Source organism: Callithrix jacchus, chromosome X (assembly GCF_049354715.1).
Source record: "Callithrix jacchus isolate 240 chromosome X, calJac240_pri, whole genome shotgun sequence".
Lineage (NCBI taxonomy): Eukaryota > Metazoa > Chordata > Mammalia > Primates > Cebidae > Callithrix > Callithrix jacchus.
Window position 1 is genome coordinate 69,244,466 of NC_133524.1, and position 27,862 is coordinate 69,272,327.

A 27,862-nucleotide genomic window follows, 5' to 3' on the forward strand; every position below is an offset into this window, starting at 1 on the left:
TGTTCCACCTTCTCCCTTGGCACACATACAAAATGACTCCCCATCTCTCATAAGATTTTATCCGGATTCCACCATCACCCAACCCAGCAGAAAGTTTCACCTCTGATCTCTGTAAATATCTGCCAGCCAGAGCAGTACAGCACGCCAGGGTCAGACACCAGTTCTCCAAGTGTGCTGCCTTTTGCTGTAAGAGGAGACATTAGCAACCTGGAAGCTGGGCAGGGCTGGAATGATGATCTTTTCAATGTGTGAAGAAGGGAAACCCTGTTCAAGAGGAGAAAAGGAAAGTGGCTGGCCCCTGGTGCCACAAGGAGTAGCAGAAGAGCCAGTAGTTTCCCTACATACCCTGAAACTTCAGCTTTGGTCCCTAATCTGCCAGTGTCAGGAAACTGGCCCACTTCCCATTACAGCCCTATGGCTCTGACAGGGTCTCTCATGATATCCAGCAGAGATCTTGAGTCAGCTGCTCTGGAGAAACTTCCACTAAGGCTCCAGCTTGGAGTCTGGATCAGGAGTTGAGGCATGGGGCATTTCGCATTTTGTGCTTATGTTGCCCTCCCCTCATCTTTTGCTCCTGGATATCTTTTGGCCAGGTGGGATTTTCCTCACTCCCCACCTCCAAAGTGGAGACTATGTCTTTAAGAAAGGACGAGTCAGAGCCACGGGGATCAGTTTCAAGCAGCCCTCAGAAGGCAAATCTGGATTGAGTTTAGGAAGAAAAAAGAAGAGATTAGCTTTGGTTCTGCCTCTTCCCTTTCTCTCATTTGCTCGTCTCTCCACTGGTCTTCGTCTGGAAATTTGGTGAATTTGGCCAGGAGGTTCTGGAGCGCAGGGCCTTCCCTAGCAGCCTTATCCTCTCACCTGGTCCCTCTTTCAGCTCCTGAGCACACAGTTTGGAGGACAGCTGGACAAGTGGCTGGAATGAATAGGTACGTGGTCTGGACATTTTAACCTTCACCCTGTCAGGGAAGTCCGGGGAGTGTCCAACACAGACCCTGTGGGAGGTAGAAGGGAACTCCCAAGACTTCCAAGAACCATGGTAACTGAGGCAGGAAGGAGATGGGTGGACTTTGGTGTTGGTGACTCCACTAGGGGTTCTGTTTTCAGGGTTAGAAAGAGGCTTGGTCGGTGCAGCCTGGCCTACCTCCACCCTTGTGAGTTGCCTACCAAACCCATGATGGGTGGGAGTTTGGGAGTGTGAGGTGTTGAGTTTGCTGCTGCTGCTGCTGCTGCTAGAGGAATGGAGGCCAGAAGGGTATTAGGAAACCTATGAGAAAAGCAGACGGCAACATGTCCAGCCCCAGCCATCTGTTACTCTGGTGGTGTGGAACCACTCAGCTGAGGTGAATGGGATTCAGTCTGCTCCAGCTGCACGTGCGGTGGGCTAGGAGCCACTCAGAGTCTTCTTGGGCTTGTTTTCAACTTTGTTGGATGACTACAAGCAAGGCTTTTAGTTTTTAAGGACTTCAGTTTGCACTTTAGAGAAAACTACTTAATGCTACTTAGCTGAAAGGGGGAAGTACAAAGGAAGAGGTAGAGAAGGCAAAAATGGTTTGTGATAGAGATTCAAGGAGAGCCTGGGGGTGGCCCAGGCCTTCTTTGGACATTGTGGGTAGAGCTGGGCCCCTGTTTGGGTCCTCAGCGTCATACGTGGACCAAGAGTTGTTTGGATTTGCCAAGAGCATCTAAGGACTCTGGTCTTTGTAATTTAAGCAAGTTGTCATAACTTGGGCAGGAGGCATGCTGGGATCTCAGCCACCTGGCTGTTGGGGAAGGGATAGGGTTAGCCTAATGCATACAGAGGAAGGGCAGTGAGACAGACCAATGCCAACGCCTGTTCACTCTGCTCTTACCCTTCTCAGGCAGAAATGGGAGTGGCACAGCCAATGGGTGAGCTTTGTGACTTCAGCTCAGAGGGCTGAATTGGCCTGCTCAAAGCTGCTGCCACCCTACTTAAAAACAAATCCTTATAGCCCAGCTACCACTGCACTCGGTGTTTGCAGTTGAGCTGGACTTGTCTAAGGGGTTATTTGTGAGCCTAGGAAAGGGATGGGGAATAGGCCATGACGGCATGAGGCTATGACAGGGACACTTTACTAACTTATCCTTGTCCACCCTTCCAATCCCACTGTGGCTACTTCTGCCTACTCAGGAAGGGATACCACCAAGCTCAACTGCCCATTCCTGCAGGTAGGACTGCTGCCCTCTCACGTGCTCTGCCCACTTTTTGGATTGCCGGGCTGCAAGCCCTCAGAGCTCCTGTCATTCCTTTGCATAATAAAGCAGCTACCCCAAGCAAGTGGTTCAGAAGGGTGGCTGGGGGAGGGAGGGGCGGAGAAAGTGTCGGGAAAGTTTGAATGCTTTCCAGCAGCTGGGCCTTCCTGTCTAGGGTGACTTCATGAAAGAACCCCTGGAAAGATTGTTCCCTATCCCTTGTGAGGGTGCAGTTTTGAGAATTATTTTGTTTTCCTCTCCATTTTCTCTGCGAGTCTGATTGGGGGTGGTGCTAAAGGTTATGTGTACTATTTAAAAAAATAAAAAAGTAGAGAAAAACCATCCCTTAAATGTAAAACTGAGTAATTCCAGGAAAAGAATCCAAGAGAATGAGGTTTCTGCCCAAGTATGGGAAAATATCCATCCATCTCTCCACTTAATCAGAAAAATGATCTGCCGAGTCGTGAGTCATGCTGCCTGTCAGCAAATAGTGCTGACCCTAGCCACAGAGCCAGGAATAACAGAGGTGAGAGATGACAGTAGCTATGAAGAAGAAAATACATGAAGGGGGCTGGATTCCAGCTGCCAGCAGCTGTTTGGCCCACCTTTGCCCCCTCCTGTGCAATAGAAAATGCACTGGACTGGGCTGTGTCACTGGTGACACTAAGTGGGGACTCTGCAGGGGGCACTCAGAATCAGTCACAGCTTGTGAACAGTCTGGGAGTTCTTTTTATTGAGGAAAGCATATATACAGTAGATTACATAAAGGACACTGTAAATGTACAATTCAGTGAAGCTGTGTGTGTGTGCGTGTGTGCATACATCTGTGTGTAACCACCACTCAGATCAAAATATAGAATATTTGCAGCACCCCAGAAGGCTGGCTTTTTCCCCTTCCATTTGGCTTACACTCACCAAGTGCTGCAATCAAATGTTTGTGGTCAGCAGCATGCTGGTAAATGTTTAACTACCAGTTCTGGTGTGTGCAATGGGGTGCCCTTCTTTGTAGCTTTTGCCAATTTTGTGGTATAAATATTCCTGCCATGACTGATTTAAAGCTACCAACAGTATAACAACTGACTCACCATATTATGAAAATTTAACAATTGGCTCTGGTGAGCCAGGCAGACTGGCTCCAGCACACCACCGGTTGTAACAAAGGATTAAAGAGAGCCAAGTCCACCCATCCACCCAGAAAAGGTAGGAGTGGGCTCCCAAATACTCACGGGTCCAGCCCCCTTAGTGAGGAGAGAATCATTCACAGGATTTAAAGTGATCTCCAGGTACTCTCCAAGATGACCAAATAGACACAACTCCGGCACACAACACCTAGCGAGAGAGAGAAGCAGAAATCCAGAGATCTCCTAGCTCCAGCCAAGGTACCAGGTGCATTTCAACAGGTCTGGTCCAACGGTGAGCAAAGCCCATTCAGGGCAGACCAAGGCAGGGAAGGGCGCCACTTCACCCAGATAGTGCATCTGACCGGCAAGTCAGAGGCTCCCCCTCTGGCACTCCGGTCCAGATATAGTGCTTCCCCTAAAGCCTCAGGAATACACAGAATAGGGGATCTTTGCCAGTCAAGCGCTGGCAATTACAATCATGGAGCTGACTAATAATCCAGGCCGGTGTCCTGGATTGGTGCACAGACCTAAACAGATGCATAAGCCCAAAAGAGGGCTGGGAGAACCTGTAGACCAAACTATTGCCCCCTCCCCCTGCCTGGAGAGAAACAGAACTGTACATGGGAGCAGCTGGGCAGGCCCCTACCCCATGACTGGAGAGAGAGGAAGCTTAAAGGGGGAGTGCTGGGTGCGACTGGGTGAGTCCCTACCCTCCCCACAAACCCCAGAGGGCTGAAGCTCTGACTCTAGTGGGTTGCACAGCCAGTGCCACAGTCTGAGCTGAACCCTTAATGATCCAGCCCAGTGGAGGAAGGGCACAACCCACCATTAGAGGGGTGGGACTGGGCTACATGTTTTAACAAAAAACACAGGAAGCCTATATAGCAACGGGACTTGATTCTTGACCACCCAGCAGTGCCGCCAGGTCAGCTGAAGAAGGAGGCCTAAACCCCCAGTGTAAACAAAAAGACACAGGAAGCTTCCCTAGTAACCTGAAGGAGTCCCTAGAAACCCAGTAGCACCTCCACAGGCAGACAAGCAACTTCATCAAGCAGCTCCCTGAGACCACAGCCACATAAATCCACAAAAATAGGAAAAAAACAGCACAAAAAAGATGAAACCATCAAACACCAGAACACATCTTCTCCTTCAAGGAATCACAACTCCTCAATAACACGGGAACACAACATGACCAAGAAGGAGTGTGACGAATTGACAGAAACAGGCTTCAGAAGGTGGATAATAACAAACTTTTCTGAGCTAAAGGAACACGTTCTAACTCAAGGCAAAGAAACCAAAAACCTTGAAAAAAGATTAGACAAAATGCTAACTAGAATAACCAGCTTAGAGAAGAACATAAACGACTTGATGGAGTTGAAAAACACAGCATGAGAACTACGTGAAGCAAACACAAGTTTTAATAGCCAAATTGATCAAGCAGAAGAAAGGATATCAGGGATTGATGATCAACTCAATGAAATAAAAAGAGAAGGCAAGACAAGAGAAAAAAGAGTGAAAAGAAATGAACAAAGCCTCTAAGAAATATGGGATTATGTGAAAAGACCTAATCTATGCTTGATCAGTGTACCTGAATATGATGGGGAGAATGAATCCAAGCTGGAAAACACACTCCAGGATATTATCCAGGAGAACTTCCCAAGCCTAGCAAGGCAGTCCAATATTCACATTCAAGAAATACAGAGAACTCCACAAAGATATTTCTCAAGAAGAGCAACCCCAAGGCACATAATTGTAAGATTCACCAGGGCTGAAATGAAGGAAAAAATGCTAAGGGCAGCCAGAGAGAAAGGTCAGGTTACCCACAGAGGGAAGCCAATCAGACTCACAGTGGATCTCTCAGCAGAAACCCAACAAGCCAGAAGAGAGTGGGGGACCAATATTCAACATCCTTAAAGAAAAGAACTTTCAACCCAGAATCTCAAATCCAGCCAAACTAAGCTTCGTAAGTGAAGGAGAAATAAAATCCTTTATGGATAAGCAATTACTGAGAGATTTCATCACCACCAAACCTGCCCTACAAGAGCTTCTGAAAGAAACACTGAGCATGGAAAGGAACGAGTACCAGTCACTACAAAAGCAAACCAGCTGGCAAAGACCAAAAATGCAATGAAGAAAATGAGTTAACTAATGGGAAAGAAAACCAGCCAGTAACAAAATGGCAGGAAGAAATTCACACATAACAATATTAACATTAAATGTAAACGGCCTAAATGCCCCAATCAAAAGACACAGACTGGCAAACTGGATAAAAAGTGAAGACCCATCAGTGTGCTGTATTCAGGAAACCCATCTCACAAAGACACACATAGACTCAAAATAAAGGGATGGAAGAAGATTTACGAAGCAAATAGAGAACAAAAAAAAGCAGGGGTTGCAATCATAGTCTCTGATAAAATGGACTTCAAACCAACAAAGATCAAAAGAGACAAAGAAGGACACTAAATAATGGTAAAAGGATCAATCCAACAAGAAGAGCTAACTATCCTAAATATATATGCCCCCAACACAGAAGCACCCAGATACATAAAGCAAGTTCTTAACCTAAAACGAGATTTAGACTCCCACACAATAATAATGGGAGACTTCAATACTCCACAGTCAATATTATACAGATCAACAAGCCAGAAAATTAACAAGGACATCCAGGACTTTAAGGCAGAACTGGACCAAGCAGACCTAATAGACATATACATACTGCTCCACCCCAAATCCACAGAATATGCAGTTTTCTCAGCACCACATTGCACTTACTCTAAAATTGACCACATAATTGGAAGCAAATCACTCCTCAGCAAACGCAAAAGAACAGAAATCGTAACAAACAGTCTATCAGACCACAGCGCAATCAGACTAGAACTCAGGATTAAGAAACACACTCAAACCCTCATAACCACTTGGAAACTGAACAACTTGCTTCTGCCTGTTGATTGGATAAACAATGAAATGAAGGCAGAAATAAAGATGTTCTTCAAAACCAATCAGAATGAAGACGCAACTTACCAGAATCTCTGGGACACCTTTAAAGCAGCATCAAGAGGGAAATTTATAGCAATAAATGCCCACATGAGAAACAAGGAAAGATCTAAAATTGGTACCCTATCATCAAAATTGAAAGAGCTAGAGAAGGAAGATGAAAAAAACTCAAAAGCTAGCAGAAGACAAGCAATAACTAAGATCAGAGCAGAACTGAAGGAGATAGAGACACAAAAAAAACCTTCAAAAAATCGATAAATCCAGGAGCTGCTTTTTTTTTAAAGATCAAAAAAAATAGACTGCTAGCCAGATTAATAAAAAAGAAAAGGGAGAAGAATCAAATAGATGCAATAAAAAACGATAACGAGGATATCACCACTGATCCCACAGAAATACAAACTACAATCAGAAATTACTACAAACAGCTCTATGCACATAAACCAGTAAACCAGGAAGAAATCGACAAATTCCTAGACACTTGTACTCTACCAAGACTAAACCCGGAGGAAGTTGAAACCCTGAATAGAACAGTAACAAAGGGCTGAAGTAGAGGCAGCAATCAATAGCCTACCAACCAAAAAAAGTCCAGGTCCAGACAGGTTCACAGCCGAATTCTACCACACGTACAAAGAGGTGCTGGTTCCATTCCTTCTGAAACTGTATCTATCAAAGAATACAAAAGGAGGCAATCCTCTGTAACTCATTTTATGAGACCAACATCATCCTGATATCAAAACAAGGCAGAGACTCAAAAAAGAAAACTTCAGGCCAATATCCGTGATGAACATCGACGCAAAAATCTTCAATAAAATACTGACAAACAGATTGTAACAGCACATCAAGAAGCTTATTCATCACAACCAAGTAGGCTTCATCTGGGGATGCAAGGCTAGTTCAACATATGCAAATCCATAAATGTAATCCATCACATAAACTGAACCAAAGACTAAAACCACATGATTATCTCAACAGATGCAGAGAAGGTCTTCAACAAAATTCAACAGCACTTCATGCTAAAACTCTCAATAAACTAGGTATCAAAGGACTGTATCATAAAATGATAAAAGCTTTATGACAAACCTACAGCCAATATCATATGGAACAGGCGAAAGCTGAAAGAATTCCCTTTGAAATCAGGCACTAGACAAGGATGACCTCTCTCACCACTCCTATTCAATATAGTATTGGAAGTTCTAGCCAGAGCAATCAGGCAAGAAAAAGAACTAAAGTGTATTCAATTAGGAAAGGAGGAAGTCAAACTGTCTCTATTTGCAGATGACATGATTGTATACCTAGAAGGCCCCATCATCTCAGCCCAAAATCTTCTCAAACTGATAAGCAACTTCAGCAAAGTCTCAGGATACAAAATCAATGTGCAGAAATCATAAGCATTCCTATACACCAATAACAGACAGAGAGCCAAATCAAGAGCGAACTCCCATTCACAATTGCTATAAAGAGAATAAAATATCTAGGAATACAACTAATAAAAGATGTAAATGACCTCTTCAAGAACTGCAAACCACTGCTCAATGAAATAAGAGAGGACACAAACAGATGGAAAAACACTCCATGCTCATGGTTAGGAAGAATTAATATCATGAAAATGGCCATACTGCCCAAAGTAATCTATAGATTCAATGCTATCCCCATCAAGCTATCAATGACCTTCACAGAACTTGAAAAAACCACTTTAAACTTCATATGGAATCACAAGAGAGCCCACATAGCCAAGACAATCACACTGCTGGACTTCAAACTATACTACAAGGCTACAGTAATAAAACCAGCATGGTACTGGTACCAAAACAGAGACATAGACCAATGGAACAGAACAGAGGCCCCATAAGCAATACCACCCATCTGCAACCATCTGATCTTTGACAAACCTGACAAAAACAAGCAATGGGGAAAGGACTCTACTCCATGTTTAATAAATGGTGTTGGAAAAACTGGCTAGCAATGTACAGAAAGCAGAAACTGGACCCCTACCTGTCACTTTACACTAAAATTAACACCAGATGGATTAAAGATTTAAGCATAAAACCTAACACCATAAAAACACTAAAAGAAAACAAAGGCAAAATCATCCAGGACATAGGCATAGGCAGGGACTTCATGACTAAAACACCAAAAGCAATGGCAATAAAAGCCACGATAGACAAATGGGATCTAATTAAAATTCAGAGCTTCTGTACAGCAAAAGAAACCATCATTAGAGAAAATCAGCAACCAACAGAATGGGAAAAATTTTTGCAATCTACCCATCTGACAAAGGGCTAATATCCAGAATCTACAAAGAACTAAAACAGATTTACAAGGAAAAAAAAACAACCCCATTCAAAAGTGGGCGAAGGATATGAACAGACACTTTTCAAAAGAAGACATATATGAGGCCAATAAACATGTGAAAAATGCTCATCATCACTAGTCGTTAGAGAAATGCAAGTCAAAACCACATTGAAATACCATCTTATGCCAGTTAGAATGATGATCGTTAAAAAGTCTGGAGACAACAGATGCTGGAGAGGATGTGGAGAAACAGGAACACCCTTACACAGTTGGTGGGAGTGTAAATTAGTTCAACCATTGTGGAAGACAGTGTGGTGATTTCTCAAGGATCTAGAAATAGAAATTCCATTTGACCCAGCAATCCCATTACTGAGTATATATCCAAAGAACTATAAATCTTTCTACTTTAAAAACACATGCACACGTATATTCATTGCAACCCTGTGTCCAATAGCAAAGACCTGGAACCAACACAAATGCCCATCAATGGTAGACTGGACAAAGAAAATGTGGTACTTATACACCATGGAATACTATGCAGCCATAAAAAATGATGAATTCCTGTCCTTTGTAGGAACTTGAATGAATCTGGAAACCATCATTCTCAGCAAATTGACACAAGAACAGAAAGCCAAACACTGCATGGTCTCACTCATAGGTGGGTGTTGAACAATGAGAACACGTGGACTCAGGGAGAGGAGCTTCACACACTGGGGGCAGTTGGGGGGATAGGGGAGAGACAGTGGGGAGTGGGGAGGGTGGGGAGGGATAACATGGGGTGAAATGCCAGATATAGTATGCACCTAAAGTAAAATAAAAATTTACAAAAATAAAAAAACAATAATAAAGTGATCCCTAGCTTCTTTTATCCATGCAGCAGACATTGGTTGTATCCATACCTTGTGGCAAGCTCTAAGGTCACAAACATGAGTAATTCATGGTTCTATCTTTCAAGGCGCTTACATAATTTAACACTCAGAAGGACAGGCAGACATGTGAAGGTATGTGTGCAGTAAAGAGTTCTAGGGGCTGCGTAGGAGACTACATGGGACTTATTGAGGGCACCAAGGAGGGCTCATTTCTGTCTTTGAATCAGAAATACATCTCTTATTGCGCTTTGCTTTGGGAGGTGTCTTCGGGCTGAGAAAAGAGTATGACTCCTATACACTTTGTTTTGGATCCTGGTTCCACCTCTTCTATGCTGTGTGATCTTGGGCAGGTCATTTAACCTCTCTGAGCCTCAGGTCCCATATCTATAGAAAGAGGGTAATAGTAGTACCTACCTCACACAGCTATTGTGAGTATTAAATGAGATATTTCATCTGTAGCACTTAACACACATAAGCAGTTACTAATCATTAGCTTCAATTAGGAACTACAAGCTTCAATTAGGGATTATTAACAACTAGCTTGGACAAGCTTTGAAACTCTCTAGGACTCATTTTCATCTATAAAATGGGACTAAAGTGCCAACCTTGTCAGTGTTGTCATGATAATTAAATTAGACCATGTATGTGAATTATCTGGCCCAGAGCTGGTTCTCAGCAAATGCTGGTTTTCCTCCTTTCCTGCTTTCTCTCTCCTTTCCAACATCCTAGCTTAAGACTTCTTTTGGAAAAAAAAAAAAAGCCCAATTCTGACATGCCAGGAAATAAATATATCAAGTGAACAAATTAACCCTTTTAAAAAGCTTTTTGTTTTGAAATTTTAGAATCATGGGAAGTTGCAAAAAAATTTACAGGGTGGATCCTGTGACCCTTTACTCAGTTTTACAATGTTGACATCTTACACAACTGGGAAAGTACAATCTGCAAAGCGTTTTACATGTCATGTATTCTGTATATGAGTGTGTATATCATTTCAAACAACTTTATTGCATGTGTAGATTTGTATAACCATCACAATTGAGATGCATAACTTCTGGTAATTGGCCACTGAAGTAAATAATAATAATAAAAAGGAGATGGAGAACTGTTCCATCACCACAAAGATCTTCCTCATGTTACCTCTGGGTATTTGTACCCATCCACTACTCACTCTCCTCTTCAGCTAACCTCTGGCAAGCAAGAACCTATTCTTCATCTATATGATTTTTTTAATTTCAAGAATGTTATGTAGGCCAGTCATGGTGGCTCATACCTGTAATCTCAGCACTTTGGGAGACAAAGGTGGGCAGATTACTTGAGGTCAGGAGTTCAAGACCAGCCTGGCCAACATGGTGAAACCCCATCTCTACTAAAAATATAAAAATTACTGCAGCGTGGTGGCACTTGCCTGTAGTCCCAGCTATTCAGGAGGCTGAGGCAGGACAATTGCATGAACCAGGGTGGCAGACGTTACAGTGAGCTGAGATCACACCAGTGCTCTCCAGCCTGGGTGACAGAGCAAGACTCTGTCTCAAAAAATAAGTTATATAAAGGAATTAATATTGTATGTACCTTTCCAGATTATCTTTTTCATTCAGCACAATTTTCGTGAGATCCTTGCAAGTTGCTGCATCTATCAATAGTTTGTCCTCATTGATTGTTGAGTAGTATTCCATGGGGGTGAATGTACTATTGTTTGTTTAACGATTCACCTGTTGAAGAATATCTGGGTTGTTTCTAAGTCTGGGCCTGTTGTGAATAAAGCTTCTTTGAACATTTGCACAACAGGTTTGTGGGTAAGTATAACTTTTCATTTCTCTAGGATAAACAACCAAGAGTGCAATTGCTGAATTGTATGGTAATTGCATGCTTAGTTTTTAAAGAAATTGGCAAACTATTTTCCAGAGTGACTGTACCACTTCACATTTCCTTCGCCAATGCATGAAGTGATCAAGTTTCTTGGTATCCTCACCAGCATTTGCCGTGGTCACTAATTTTTAGAAAATTTTAGGCCGGGGGCGGTGACACATGCCTGTGATGCCAAGACTTTGGGAGGCCAAGGGAGGCAGATCACGAGGTCAGGAGATTGAGACCAGCCTGGGCAACATGGTGAAACCCCGTCTCTACCAAAAAAAAAAAAATAGCCGGGTGTGGTGTTGCACCCCTATAGTCCCAGCTACTCGGGAGGCCGAGGCAGGGGAATCTCTTGAACCTAGGAGGCAGAGGTTGCAGTGAGCCGAGATCACACCACTGCACTCCATGCTGGTGACAGAGCAAGAGTCTGTTTCAAAAGTAAATAAATAAATAAAAATAAAAATAAAAAGCATTTAGCCATTCTGATAGGTGTATAGTAATATCACGTTGTGGTCTTAACTCACATTTCCCTGATTGCTAATGATGTTGACCATTTTTTCATGCATTTATTTGTCATCTGAATATCCTCTACAGTGGAATGTCTGTGCCTGACTTTTGCCAATTTTCTAATTGGATTGTTTCTTTGTTTTTTACTGTTGAGTTTTGAGAGTGCTTTGTGTATTCTGGATACTAGTCTTTGTTGGATATATGGTTTGCTTTCTCCCAGTCTGAAGCTTGTCTTTTCATTCTCTTCACATATGCTTTTGTAGAAAAGCAAAACATTTTAATTTTGATGAGGTTCAACTGATTAATTTTCCTTTTAATGGTTTGTCCTTTCAGTGTTACATCTAAGAGTTCTTTGTTTGGTCCTAGATCTCAAAGATTTTTCTCATGTTTTTTTTTTCTCCTGAAAAGTTTTGTACTTTTATTTGAGTTCAATTTTTTGTATGGTATGAGGTTTTGTTGTTGTTGTTGTTTGCCTGTGGATGTCAATTGCTTCAGTATCATTTGTTTAAAAGGTTATTCTTCCTCCATTGAATTGCTGTTGAAACTTTGTCAAAATTCATTTGGGGCCAGGCATGATGGTTCAGGCCTGTAATCCCAATACTTTGGGAGCTCAAGGGGGAAGGATCACTTGAGGTCAGAAGTTTGTAACCATCCTGTACAACATAGAGAGACCCCATCTCTACAGAAAAATTTTTTTTGAATTAGCTGAACGTGATGGTGCATGCCTATAGTCCTAGCTACTCAGGAGGCTGAGGCAGAAAGATCACTTGAGCCCAGGAGTTCAAGGCTGCAGTGAATTATGATCACACCACTGCACTCTAGCCTGGGCAACAGAGTAAAACCCTGCTCTTAAAAACAAATAATAAAATTAATCAATCCATCAGTTGGGCTTATTTTGTAGGTCTATTTCTGGATTTTCTGTTGTGTTCCATTGATCTGTGTATCTAGCTCTCCACCAATACCACACAGTGTTGATGAGTGTAGCTATATAGAAGACTTCAGCACTGAGTAATTCCTCCCATTATTTTCCTTTTTCAAGATTGTTCTAGCTATTCTAGGGCCTAGTGCCTTTCCACATAAATTTTAGAATATAGTTGTTTATATCTATTTAAAAACAATTTGTGGGATTTTGATAGGAATTGTGTGAAACCTATAAATCAATTTGGGAAGAATTGACATCTTTACTATGTTGAGGCTTCCAATCCATGAACATAGTATGTCTCTCCTTTATTTAGGCCCTCTTTAATTTATTTCCCCAGCATTTAGTCATATTCAGCATAGAGATCCTGTACAAGTTTTACATATAAGTGTTTTATTTTCTTTGAAACAACTTTAAATGGTTTTATGTGTTTTTAATTTGGTTCCCACCTGGTTAATGCCAGTATATAGAAACGCAATGGTCTTTTCTGTGTTGATCTTGTATAGTGCAACCTTGCTGAACTCATATATCAGTTCTAAGCATTTTTGCACAGATTGCTTGGGATTTTCTATGTAGATAATTATGTCATCTGCAAATAGGGACAGTTTTATTCCTTCCTTTCCAATTTGTATGCCTTTCATTTCTTTTTCTTGCTTATTGCATCAGCTAGAGTTTCCAGTATTATGTTGAATAAGAGGGGTGAGAGTAGACATCCTTATCTTCTTCCTAATCTCCAGGAGAAAATAGTCAGACTTCCACCATTAAGTTTAATGTTAGCTGTAGGGTTTTGTTTTTGTTTTTTGTTTTGTTTTGTTCTTTACCAAGTTGAGGAAGTTCCCCCACTCTTCCTAGTTTTCCAAGAGTTTCTGTCATGTGTGGGTGATTCATTTTATGGCCTAAGATATAGTTTGCCTTGGTGAATGGTCTATGAGTGCTTGAAAAAAACTGTGTATTCTGCTCTTGTTGGGTGGAGGGTTCTATGTATGTCAGTTACATCCCATGGATTGATTGTGTTGTTGAATTCTTCTTTCTCTTTGATAATTTTCTGTCTAGTATGTCTATCAATTACTGCAAGTGGAGTGTTGAAGAACCCAACTCTAATTGTGGATTCATCAATTTGTCCTTTCAGCTCTCTCAGTTTTTGCCTTTTTGTATTTGTATTTTGTATTGCCTTCATGCGGGTTACTCGAACATTTTTAGAATTCCATTTTGATGTATCTATAGTGTCTTTAAGTGTATCTCTTTGTATAGCTTTGTTGTAAGTATTGCATTATATATACATCTGTCATAGTTGCTGGTGTTGTTATTTTACCTATTTGAGTCAAGGGCAGAAACTTTATCTCCCTTTATGCCCTTTTAGCCTCCCTTATTTATAACTATCTTAAATATTTCCTCTACATACATTTAGAACCACATAAGATAGTATTTGCTTTGACCATCAAATGTAACTTAGAAAATTCAAGTGGAAAAGAAAAAAATCTATTGTATTTACCCATATTTTTGCTAACTGTGTTCTTTCTTCATTCCTAGTATTCTAAGATTCCTTCTTTATTGTTTCATTTATGTTTAGAGCGGGGTCCCCAACCCCCAGGCTGCAGGTGCAGACCGATCCTGGTCCAGCCCATGGCCAGTTAGGAACCAGGTAGCACAGCAGGAGGTGAGCGGCAGGACAAGGGAGCATTACCACCTGAGTGCAGGCTCCTGTCAGATCAGTGGGGCATTAGATTCTCATAGAAGCATGAACCCTATTGTGAACTGTACACACAAGGGATCTAGGCTGCATGCTCCTTATGAGAATCTAACTAATGCCTGATAACCTACGGTGGAACAGTTTCATCCCAAAACCATTCCCCAAACTCCCATCTGTGGAAAAACTGTCTTCTATGAAACCAGTCCCTGGTACCAAAAACGTTGGGGACTGCCAATTTAGAGGACTTCCTTTAGCCATGTTTCCAGGGTAGGCCTGGTGACGAATGTTCTTAGTTTTTCTTCCTCTGAGAAGTGTTTTATTTTCCCATCATTCCTGAAGGATATTTTCACTTGATATAGGATTCTGGGATGACAACGCTTTTCTTTCAGGATGCGAAAAATGTCATTTTTTTTCTGGCCTCCATGGTTTCTGATGAGAAATTCACTGTCAGTTGACTTGATTTTCCACCGTGAGTAATGACTTCTCTCTGAATGCTTTCAAACATTTTTTTTTTTTTAATTATGACTTGTCATGAATTTTGGGGGATTTATCTTACTTGATTTTGCTCACCTTCTTGAATATGGAGATTTGTGTCTTTTACCAAATTTGGGAAGTTTTTAGGTTTTCATTAATCAAATATTTTTCAGTCTCATTTTATTTCTCCTCTCCTTCTAAGGCTCTGATGATACAAATCTTAGATGGTTTGTCCCACAGCTCTCTAATGCTTTGCTCATGTTATCTTTTCAGCATTTTTTTCTCTGTTGTTTATATCATGTAATTTCTATTGTTCTATCTTGAAGTTCACTGATACTTTTCTCTGTCTTACTCTTTTTGCTGTTGAGCCCATCCACTGAATTTTTAATTCTGTTATTTTATTTTTCAGTTCTATACTTTCCAGTGGGTTCTTTTTTATATCTTCTCTTATTTGGTGAGCTTTCCTATTTTTTTTTTCAAGAGTATCTGTTGAAGCATTTTGTGATGATTGCTTTAAAACCTTTGCTTAATAATTCCAACATCTGACATCTTGGTGTTGGTATATGTTGACTGTTTTTCTCATTCATGTGTGATTTTCCTGGTTCTCGATATGATGAGTGAATTTTAAATTTTTATCCTGGACATTTTGCATATTATGTTAGGAGACTCTTATTTCGATCTTTTATTTCAGCAGGCACTCTGTTTAGGTTTAACATGTAGGATCTGGCCTACTTTTGTGGGCTGTGTTTCCAATGACAATTTAGCTTTTGGAGCCCTTACAGTGCTATTCTGATCTGCTTTGTTCACCTGATGCAGCTGCAGCTTCCTAACTGGGTCCCTACTGGTGCTTCACAGTGGGCAGAATGTACTTTCCCAGTACTGATGCTGCTAGGTGGGGGTAGGCGATACCAGGCCTGTGAGGGAAGAGAGCTCTTCCTCAGGCCAGGTGCCTGTGAAACTATCACTTGATTTCTACTGGTGCCCCCAACACTGGGGAAGGTGCTTTCCCAGGCCTCTCACTGAGTACTTCTAGGTAAGGGATGAGAGATACCATGTTGCAGGGCAGAGAGTACCTCACCTGGCCAACTCTCTGGATAGCCTGGTGCCAACAGAGCTTCCACTCAATCTCTGTCAGTGCCACCAGGGAAAGAAAAGCCACCTTTTGTCACTGAGTGGAGGTCTGGGAGATACCAGATCTGGGTTGCCTTCTGCCAGTGAGTGGAGGGTCGAGAAATGCGGATCAACCCCTTTTTAACACAGAATCCAAGATACCAAAAGCTCAAAGAATCCCAATTTATTTTGGCAGCACAGGACTCATATTTACAGGTGCAAGTCATGAGGGTGGGATCTGGGAGCCTGGGACCTAATCACATTTCTTGTCTTTGGGCAAGTCACTTTGCTTAACTAGACTCAAGTGTAGAATAAGTTGCAAGTGGCACCTCCTTCCCAGGGTTATGTAAAGATTTAAATGAGCTGTGGCCTGAGATGCTGCAATCCCTATGCCCGTTGTGCAGGCCCTCAACAAAGGGGCATAGGTAAAAGGTTGAGGCAGGGCAGCCTAAAACATCTTCTCCACATTTTCAAAATCACAAACTCTTTCAACTCTTTATAAACAGTAAATTATAAACTCTTTATAAACCATGAAGTAGGGAGAAAATGTCAGATCTTAATATTTTGCCACATTTGCTTCAGATCTATTCTAAGAAACGGGCCATTACACATCCATTTGTGAGCTCTGCCCCACCTTCGCTTAGAGGTAGCCAGTGTCCCAAACTGTTTCCAATTCCCATGCATGTATTTATATTTTACAATATATATATACATCTATAAACACTATATAATATTGTTTTGCATGTTTTAAACTTTATATAAATGGCATCATACATGCTCTGCAACTTTCTCTTTTTATGCAAATTTGGAATGTTATGATTGGCCCAAAAGAAGACTGGCCAAGCAATAGAGATTAGACGTGATATGCATTTAAAGGAATTTGATATGACTAGAGGCAGAAATGTGTGAATAAAGATATATAACAATATAAGAGATAAAAGTATATAGGACATAATGGTATATATAGGAGATAAAGATATCAAGGTACAACATAGGAGATAAGACTAAGTAATAGAACCAAGAAGGCAGAGAGGGTGAGACAAAAACATACAGAGGTCAAGATACCAGTTTGTAGAAGGCGAAATGGATTGGCTGCCCAAAGAAGCCTTTAGTTGAAGGACCTTTTCCTCCCCTCCCCTCCCCTCCCCTCCCCTCCCCTCCCCTCCCCTCCCCTCTATTTCAATTAGGAAACAGAAAGTGATCTTGTGCATCCCAGCTCTTTGGGATGGCTGGGAGGATTAGAGTAGTCTCAACCAGAATTTGTGGCTTGTGTCTGAACTTTCTCTTTTTAACATTATGCTCTTGAGATTTATCCATGTTGATATATGAGTTAGAGTTTAATCATTTTAACTGCTGTACACCCTTTTGTATAATGGCTGTACCACAATTTATTTAACCATTTTCCAGTTGTTAGACATTTAGGTTTCCTCCAGTTTTTTACTGTTTATAAACGATGCTATCAAATGCATCTTAAAGCATTTGAGAAAGGCTACAACTTCAAGTTCAGTCAAGTGTAGTGGCAGGTATGCTTCCAATCAATAATCCCCATGAAGTGGTGTCTGTGGGAAATCTTGGCAAGATCCATTAACCACAATCTGGCCCATTTTGGTTGGGTGGGAGCTGGTTGCACCAGGTCAGCTGCATCCTGTGTGGAGTTGTGGGTACTGAGGACTCAGCCAGAGACCCCATTAGGACTCATGTGTGCATCTTCACTCATTCTCAATCCCTTGGCCTCATTTCATTATGGCCTATTAAAAGTCCTTCAGTCCCTGTTATTTTTGTGTCCACAGTCTGCCATATATGACATACCCTCAGTGTCCCTCCCTCTGCCATTCTTCATTTGTTAACCTGCAGCCCTGTGGCCCCAGGGAAGAGGAAGGGCCTAACATTTATTGAGCTCTACTCTGTAACCCAAAACCAAGTTAAGTGCTTTTAGATATCTCTTCTCATTGATGGTCCCAGCCACCCTTCCAAGTAGTTATTATCATTTCCATTTTAGAGATGAGGAAAACTGTTGCCCAAATAGGTTCCACAAGTGCAACATTCATACCTATGCTATGGGGATTGGGATGAGGCAGAGATCAGCAGGCAGCCTTTGATGGAGGAATTGAGTTTATCTCTCTCTTTGGGGTTTTGTTGACCATCCTGTAACAGGAGCTAGTCCTGTTAGGGAGTGTACCCTAATGTTCCCTTGAGAGGGTAAACCCAAGGAATTAGAGCTGGATGGGAACACAGATCATACCCATGCTTTAGGATTACAGTTCCACATTTCATTTACCATACCTACCCACTCTCTCACACATACATACTCTCTTACTAACTCACACTAACAAAGGGCCCTAACATTTATTAACTGTGTGCAATATGTCACTTGACCTACAGATATCTTGTTTAATTCTCATTCACACTCTGTAATGAAGTATTGTGATTTCCATATTTTTCAGGTTTGGACATTGTACCTCCGAGAGGTTAAGTTACTTGCCCTGGGTCCCAGAGCTAGGATGTGCTGGAGGCCACATTCTAAACTAGAGTGATGTGGGTGGTCCCTGGAGCACTCCAACTGCAAACCGAAGTTCAGCTGCCACTCTCTATGGTCAGATGAGCTTCATTATTTTATTCCAAGAGCATCCCCTGAGCTCCTGCAGTGTGCCAGGCTCTGTGCCAAGAACTCAATGCCAAATGAGATTGACTCCACAGAGCTGTCACTTTGGGGAAATTAGAACTGCTCTGATACCACCCGACTTGTTTCTGGCCCTCATCAAAGAAAAGTGCTTTTTAACTCCCTGTTGATCCTTTGAGTCAGTCATTGTATGAGAAGCATACAATAGTATGGTGCAATTGTATGAGAAGCAGTCTGAACACAATGTCATTGTATCACTTACTCAACAAGCATTCAAGTGTTCCCCGTGTAAAGGCCCTGTACTAGGAGCTAGAGATGCAGAGACAAGGATTGCCCAGTCCTTACCCTTGACACACAATTTAGAAGCAGACACAGACATCTAAACACATCATTATAATGCAGTGGATAAATAATGATAGAGCGTTGCGCTAGATGAGTGAGAATTCAGAGGAGGAAGTTCCTAACTCTGCTTGCATGAGTTAAGGGAGGCTTCCAGGGGAAGGGAGGTTTCAGTTGGGTCTAAAAGGATGGATAGATGTTTTCTAGGTGGGCTGTAGGATGGCATTGCACACATAAAGACAATTATGGAAGTCTGTTTTGGGAATAGTAAATAGCTGATATAAGTCGGGGATCTCAGCTGAAGGCTAAGAGGGCCCTGAAAGTTAACATAAGTGAGTGAAGCAGGTCATGTACAAAGGTCCACACGAACATTATCAGTGGCCCACCATGCTCGGAGTAACGTAAGGAGGTGTGCGGACCGTCGGAAACTGGAGAGTCTGCATCCTGTCTAAGGGAACAGCTGCTGCTGAGCTCTGCTGCTAGTTGTCATATGGAATTACTGGCCCAGTGTTGCTACATTTTCCAGTTTTACAAGAGATGCCAGAAATCCAGATTTTTAAAATGTAAAATATTGTCACTTTTCAACATTGACAACGATTTCAAATTTCTAAGCTACACCATCAAAACGTGTCTGCCGGCCACTCCTCTGCAGCCTCAGGAAAGCAGAGGGGGCTGGAAAGAAACGGAACTGGGAAGGGAACCAGGGCCAGGCGCCCTGCTCTTCTCCTCTCCACACAGTCCAGACCCTGGGTGATGCAGTTCAGCCACCTGACTTTCAAAATCTGCTTTTGAACGGAAGACAGCACAAATAAGGTTTAAGAAACTGGAGAAGAAAACAATGGGGGAAGGGTTTCATGGCACATCCCTCTTTCCCTTTCTGGATCCAAATGTTTCATGTGTGGCTTATGTACTCATTGGATTCTGGCCCCCAGCTATCAATTCTCTGCAGACCAGGGCTGGGTGGGATGAAAGCTAAAGGAACATGAGAAGGGCGAGGTGAGGTTGTGCACTTGGGAGCCACCCACGCTGGATGCTGCTCGCCTTCTGTTTTCCTGCACCTTCAGGTCTGGGCTTCCCTACGAAGCCTGCCAGCCCTGACAGAAACAGCTGCTACAGATCCCAAGTGCTTTCTCTCTGCAAAGCAGGAATACACTGGGCTACAGTGGGGGCTGGAAGTGTCTGGAGGCCTTGTCTGGGGACAAAGGCCTTGCAGGCATCATGGATGAAGCCACCCACTCAGGCCCTGCCTCCAGATATTCTACTCTCCTATCCCAATCTCTCTCTCCGATTCCTAGTCCTTGTGATTTCAGCAGGAAAATAACTAGAATGTGTTCAAACTGCAGGGCCAGGCAAAGTGAACTTGTCTTTGAAACAAAAACCTGAAGCTCTGCTCTTTGTGCTCTGAGCGAATGTGGCTATTACAATGGCTGGCAGAACAGTGTGCTCCCTCTGTGGGAGATGGGCAGTACCAGTTCACCCCCATAGGGGTCTAGGATGAACCTGTCACCAGCTAAGTTCCTGGCCTCACTGCTTACCCATGCCCTACTCTGGGTCGTGTCCACTTCCTCTCTGAGGACGGGACTCAGTTATTCTCTGTCTTCTTTGCTTGTGAGTTGGTCCTAGCTCCCCACACTTTTTCAGGCCAGTAGCTGCCTGGGGTGTAAGGGCCAGGCTTGGGTGGTGTGTGCTGGGACTAGAAGGGAGATTAAAACTGGACCACACCTGACCATCAGCAGTAATGGGAGGAGCTTGAGGCAGAAGATTTAAGAGGCAGAGTCTTGGGAAGAGGCTGAAATCAAAGCTAAGCAGAGTGTCTGGTCAAGAAGACAGTCCCTGAGCGAAAAAAAAAAAAAAGAAGAAGAAGAAGCTGCAAGGACTTTGTAGAGTAAGCAAGGAGCCTTGGGCCTGGGTGGAAGATGTGGGCCTATATTGTGTGCCTGGTGCACTGTAGGGGCTTTGTTGAATAAATAAATGAAGGAAGGAATGAACCAGGTGTAGACATGTAATTTAAGGCTCTCCCACACCCAAGTCAGGTAGCTTTCCTGTTCAGAATTATTTGGTTACCCTCTCACTCCGCACAAATCTGTTCTGTGACAGGCCTGGACTAGGTATGCAGGGTGACAAGGCAAAGAGAGAGGAGATTGGGACTCAGTCCTGCTGCTGAGGTGCTCATAGTTGACATGAGGAAGATGGGCATGGCCACACACAGCCGCAACACACTGTTTCCCAACTCTAGTGAGTCTCAACTCCTCCAGACCTACTACCTCTTTTTATAGCCAATTTACTACCATTTCCATTACTACCCTAAAGTGAAACTCCCAGAAAATATAACCCATGCACACACATAGTTTCACCCTGAAGACACTGCTTGAGGCCTCTGCAGATTGAACTAGGTTAAACTTTCGGCATCAGTATCAATCACATGCTAAGTGTTATTAGGGATATTATTAATATTAATATATATTGCTTGTTGAGAATGTTCTGTGTTGCCAGGTACTTTCTACGTATTGTTTTAATCTTTGTACTAACTCCATGAGGTAGATAATGTTACCATCCCCCATTTTACACACAAGGAAAGGGAGGTAATGAGAAGTTTCCTTAGGAAATTGCCTGTAGTCACACAGTAAATGGTCAAGCTGAGATTCAACTCCAAGCACTCTGGCCTCAAGCCTGTACTCTTTCCATGATACTTTGCTCCCTCAGAAACAGCTTCTTGAGTACAGCCCCTTTTCTCAGGGGCTGTCATGCATCAAAATACCCTGAGACCTCCTCTTGGCCAATGTGGTCCCTGTCCCTCTTGAGCCACACATGTTGATTATTATGACAAATATTTACCCTCCATATCACCTGGGTTCTACTTTCCTGAGCCCTTGTCCTTCCCCCTCTCCAGGCAACTGGAAATTCAAGTTTTAGGTAGGCTACTTCTTAGACAGGAGTGGAGATTCCGCAAGTGCTCAATAAACTGACCACACCACGAGGAAACTGGTTGAGTCCTACGTGTGAACCAGAAGGTCTTTGTTTGTTCTGCCAAAATTTATTGGACTCCCCTTTATTTCACAGACTCCCTGTGTGATGATGGGGATAGAAAAATAAATGAAGCCCAGTCCCTGTTTTGAAAGCTACCAGGCTAGCTGAGAGGACAGTGGGGAGTGATTTTCAGAAGGATATGACCAGTGCTGTGGTCATGGAAGAGAAGTGGATGGAGCTGAGGGAACACAAGTCAGCAGACTAGAACTCAAAGCAGGGTTACTGGCAAAGTGGGCCAAATGAATGCAAATCAGGAACCTAAAGAAGTAGAAGCAAATGTTCAGGGCCAACATGGCAACAGTGAAGGATGTTGTGGCTTTTTGGATTCTCACTTGCTTGGGACTCACTTGAGACAACTGGAGACCAGGAATTAGGACAGCTGACTGAATCCAGATTCCACCAGTTTTTGGAATTCTTCCCTCTAGTCAAGTGGCAGGGAAGATCCTGCTGCTAAACAAGAACTCACAACTGCCTCCACACAAGCATCAACCAGTATCCTTGTCAGGTGGCCCCCATTCCTCCCCATCCCTGGATAGTTGGGGCCCCCACAGAACTCGAGAGATTACATAAGGGGAGTGGCCCAAGGGAATTTTCTAACTGATGTGGTCCTGGCTGCATAGCATGCTAGAAACTCCCACATGGAGATATCTGGCCACCAGGGTCCAAGCTGACACTGGGAAGAGGAGCTGGAGACAACTAAGACCCAGCAGCTTTCCCAGCTTCTAGCACACACCAGCCCAAGTCAGAGAATGAGAGCAGTCTGAACACAATGTCAAGAGTCAGAGGGGTGTTGGAAATACTCTAGGCAAGTCTGCTACAGATGACCGTACTTGGGAAGTGCAGGGGAGCAGGATGCAATAGCAGTCCTGGGCATACAGTGGGAGGGATTAGAGTCCCGGCACTGAGGGAAGGAGGGGCTGCCAGGACCCAGACCAATGTGGCTCCCCAGCTGCCAGCTGAGGCTCAGGACTATGTGCCAGGTCCCTGTGGTAGGGTTGCTGGAGATACCAAGGATGTTGACCCCACACACAGTGGCCAGTCAGGAAAACCAGCCCCTCATGGCAGGGGTGGAGGGATGGTAGAAGGTAGGAGGCCCCCTTGGCCTCTGGGGCTCAGCTTCCTCCCAGCCTCAGAGGCATCACTGGGTGGCATACACTGTTTGCAGTCCCCCTCTCAAACTGCTTGCTGAGGAGGGAACCCCCCTAGTCCCTGGTGAGGCTGGGTTCACTCTGATTCCAGAGCAGGGCAAGTTGAGCAGGAAGAAGGGCTTTGATCTTCCCTGCTTACTGAGACTGGCCTGAGCCAGGCAGAGACTGACATATAAATAGCTTTTCATTCACTCAGAGCTTTAAGATGACCATGTGTACTTTTTGTGTTGTGTACAGGCCACATGCCTATGGCCCGCACAATTTGCATTTGTGCAGGGATCTGGTAACAGTAAAAGTCTGCCAAACTGCTTTTATTTTTCTGATGTGACTGAGAACTTACCAGTGCCGAGGGCCCAAATGGAAGCTCCCCCAGTTTTCTTAAGCCCCCTTCATAGACAGGTATAAACACCTAAACAGAGCTGCAGACAACCCCCATTCCCTTACCCGCCGTTCAGGGAGACAGTATCATGTTCACAGCCAATGAAAATCAAGGCTGCCTCATGGAAACAGAGGGGCTCACCGGCATTGGCCCTGGGATGTTGCTAAGCACTTTTCATTGGTCTGTTTCCCTGAATTCCCTGCATTTCTAACCTTTTAAGGTTTGGAGTTTCTTTGCTCCTAGGCTGGCCCACAGCCTCATCTGATAGGTAAAGGACAGAGTCTCTTATACAACACCAAGCAACTTGTCTTCCCAGAAAAGCATTAAATGACACTAGACTCTAAAATTCATCCCTAAAATTCTAACAGCCATAAGGCAACTCCATATACCTAGTAGAGGCATTGACCAGGCCAAGGGCTGCAAGTGGCAGACAGCTTGTGCTTCCCAGTTCCTGCATATTTAAAACAAAGAGAAAAATACTCCTTGTACCTCCTGAGGGCTGATATGAGAGCAAACTAACTAATCAGAGTGATCACGGTGCACTTTGCCAGTATAAAAGTGAGCTGGCAGTGCTCATTATCGATAAGGAATCTGGCCCATTTCCTCCTCTTCCTGTGGTTACTAATGCAGAAAGCTTATTAAAGTTGAGAGTCTGGTGGTGCTGATAAATGGGCCATGCCATCTGGATTGTGGCTTTCAAATCCTAGACTAAGGATTATGTTGTCTTCTCTGGGGACATTTCAAGGACAGACACTGCAGAGAAAGGGTTCAGGGATCACCTTTGCCCTGTGTTTCTGGTTCTTGGTGTCTTTACATTGCTGGCAAAGCACCTGTTGCTGGCCCAGAGCAAGATTTGGATGCAGCAAATAAATAAGTTGTCTCTGTGCCTCACTGGGCTGGTTTCTCTTATAAGTCTTTTTTCATTTAAGCCCCCAAACAACATTACCAATTTGGTATTGTTATTAACAACAGAGTTATGCAGCTGGGAAGACTGAAATTCAGAGAGGTTAAGTGACATCTCCAAAGTCACACAGCTAATAAGTGGCAGAGCTGGAATTAAAACTTAGGTTTGTTTAACTCAAAATACATACACTATAGCTATCATTCACCTTAAAGGTGGTGAAGTTAAAACATGGTTGCACCCTTATTTCCCCTCCCAGCACCCCACCCCAACATACACATCTCACTTCATCATCCTTTTCAGCCACCATTCTGAAACCATACCCAGAAGCCTAGTGCCCTCAGCTCTCCCCAAAGGGTCTCCACAGTTATGCTCCCTTACCTGTGTTTGAGTTTTATTTCTCAGTGTTTGTTGTGGCAGGGAAGCAAGGGAAAAGGCATCTGCTACCTATTGTGTTTCCCAGTTTTGCAGAGACTTTGCTCAGTAAACTGTTCCACAGAGGCCATCGACATTGGAGGCTGGTTTACTATATCCCCATTCTCAGGGCCTTTGCCTTCTCACAGGGAGCAATGGCTATGTCCCAAGAATGAAGCTTTCCAATAGTGGAACTTCAGGTAAAAGCCACTGGGTTACAGAGAAGACAGTCTCTTTCTCTTGCTCCCCCAAATCCTATCTGCCTATACTGAGACTGATCCTGGCTGTGAAATGTTTCTCTCAATAGCTATCTCCCTAAATTGGGTTCCAGAGAGTCCATGCAAGTGTCTTGGATGAGAACCATCAGTACATTTTCTCCCAAACATTGTGAGGCCCAGAGTGCTGGGTTGGGTATGGAGAAGGGTGGCCTCAAGCTATGGTACAGCATGGTGCCAAGGCCAGCTCCTAGTGCTGGCCTTGGGACTACCCAATCAGTTCAGATCAGCAGAGAAAGTCTAAATGGAGCAAAGAGGAGGCAAGATGGGAAGCCAAAAGTGTCAGGAGGTAAGGGTTGACAATTCCGCTAGGCAGAGGAATGTACTCTGAGGGCTCCAGGAGCCAACCGAGCAGTGGCCAGAAGCCTTGTTGGTAGGGACTCCATCTGAGACGAACCTTGGTTCCACAGACAGCCAACCCAGGCCTGACTGTCCACACTGGTTCAGTGCCATTAAGAGTTCACTGCCCTTAACTGTGCCTTTCACACTCCTGATAATAATAATAACAAAGCAACATTTTGAGTGCCTAGTATATGGCAAACATTACACTAAACACTATGTGGATTAACTCAGTCAGTCCTCACAATAACCCCATAAGGTAGATACTATTTTCTCCCCCTAATAAAGATGAGGAAGCTTTTTCCTATTTCTCCTATGCATTCAAGGAGGCACGGAGCGATTAAGTGACTTTTCCACACCTGGGTTCAAGGGAAAGGTGATTATTAGGAAGGGATGGGAGCCAGAGTGTGGGTGGGTGGGGGTAGCCTTTAGAAAAGATGAAGGGCATGTTGTCACAAAGGGGCAGATGCAAATAACTTTGTTGGTTGGGGAAGAGTGACAGAGCTCCTGTCCAATGGCCACCACTGTCTTGGAATTCAAGAGGCTGTATTCTCCTGCTTGAGAAAAGGTGACATAATGCCACTGGGGTCCTGAGGAGAGTGCTGATGCTCTAGCCACACCGTTTGCATGTGTCCTGGCCAGCAGACCCAAAAACTCTCCCTGGGATGCTGGAGGTGGGGCTGGAGGGCATTTCTCATCCATGGTGACAGGAGAAATGTCAATATTTCCTATAGGCAACACCAGTGGGTGCAGCAGCTTGTTTCTGGCTTCAGGCTTCTTGGACATTACTTAACCTGTTTCTGGAAGGTAGAAAAGCAGGTACCTCCCTGTCTGAGGCAGTTGAAATGTTCCTGATAATAGAACACAGAGTCTTTGCATGTAGAATAATATTCAAGACCAGGCACGGTGGCTCATGCCTGTAATCTCAACTACTCAGAAGGCCGAGATGGGAGGATTGTTGGAGGCCAGGAGTTCAAGGTTACAGTGAGCTATGCTTGCATCACTGCACTCCAGTCTGGGTGACAGAGCAAGACCCTGTTTCTAAAAGAAAAGGAGGAGAGAAGTGGGGGGAGGAGAAAGAAGGAAGAACAAGATTCAAAATTCACCCAAGAACTGATGGCTGTCTGTTGGCTTCTTGCCAGGGAAGGTTCTCCTGTGGTCCAGGGCAAGGTGGACTGGCAGGGTCTATAAAGCAGGGATGGCAGCCAGAGTGATAGCAGTGATCCCAGCAGGTGGTGAGGGGCTGCAGAATGGTGAGAGACTAGAAAGAACCTAGTGGCCCAGAATGCCAGTCTGGGGGCCAGGGCTTGGGTGTATGGTTCTGCAGATTGTGCCTTGTGCAAGGGCACCCAAGTTGAGTGGGGACTGAGATCTCACCCAAGATCTAATAGTCAAACCCTATATCCTGCGGCCACTTTTTCCTAATTCTCTCAAAAGTGTTGTGGCTCACCAAGCTGTGTATCTAGTAGGAGTTGGCACCTTATGAAATAGCAGTGCCCAGAGTGAGTGAGACTTCTCCCAATTCCCTTCTTTATTTTCTCTGGTGTCCATTTTGCTTCCCCAAATCCCCTCCTCATACCTGTTCCTACTAGAGAGATTTTCATTTTTTAGGGGTATTTCTTGCCTAAGTCTCCTAGCTCTTTATTATTCCTGGAGCCTCACTTCTCTATAGCTCTATCACCCTTTCTTCTGCCAGTGTCTCAATCCTAGCCCCTAGTTCTTACCTCAGGCAGTGATAGAAATTCTCTACAAAACATCGTTAGTGCTTCCTTTGGCAGACCTTAAATCTGGTCACTTGAGCAATCAAGATGAGGGAGAGCTGGGAACACTCAAGTTTCCTCCCATCCACCTCATGTCACTCACTGTTCTCTTTCACTTACACAAGTTTACTGAGCATCTAGTATGTATTCAACACTGTTCTAGGCTATGGTGACACAACAGTTCACAAAACAAGCACAAATAAATCCTCTTGGAGCTTCTAGTTCTAGTTCTGACTTTGGTAGGTTATGCTCCCTTTGATTTCACCATCCTTCTCTCTTGGTCTGATTCCCTGAAAGCCCTCCTCCTCTCTCCCCTCCAGAAGGCCCCGTGGCACTTAGAAACTCTGCAAGGATGAACTGTTTCTCACATGGGGAACATATGTGTAAATTTTGCTCTCCAAGTGCGTTTGTATCCGGGTGTGGCAAGAGTTCTAAATCATTGTTCTCCACCTTGGATCACTTTCGTGTACTAGTTATTGTTTTTTTGACTGACAGCCAGCAAAGGCGGGTAGGGGCAAGGGTGGCAATGAGCCCAGGCTCTAAGATGTAGCATTTATTAGGAGCTGTGGGGTCATTTTTCCTGTTATTTTTCTTGATTGTAGCTGCATTGTCTTTCAGT

General features: G+C 43.6%; 1 protein-coding gene across 2 annotated transcripts in view; it reads left to right on the forward strand.

The window, feature by feature from the left end:
• NHSL2 (NHS like 2) overlaps positions 1-27,862 on the forward strand; it is a 247,155-nt gene that overhangs the window by 120,731 nt on the left and 98,562 nt on the right. Inside the window, exon 1 of one of the 2 annotated variants that reach the window (XM_078362927.1) lies at positions 701-929. The exons of the other annotated variant lie outside the window; for it this stretch is intronic. The gene's annotated coding sequence lies outside the window, so the exon portion shown is untranslated. Of the gene's footprint in view, positions 1-700; positions 930-27,862 lie in introns of those variants that run through there. 2 annotated transcript variants of the gene reach the window in all.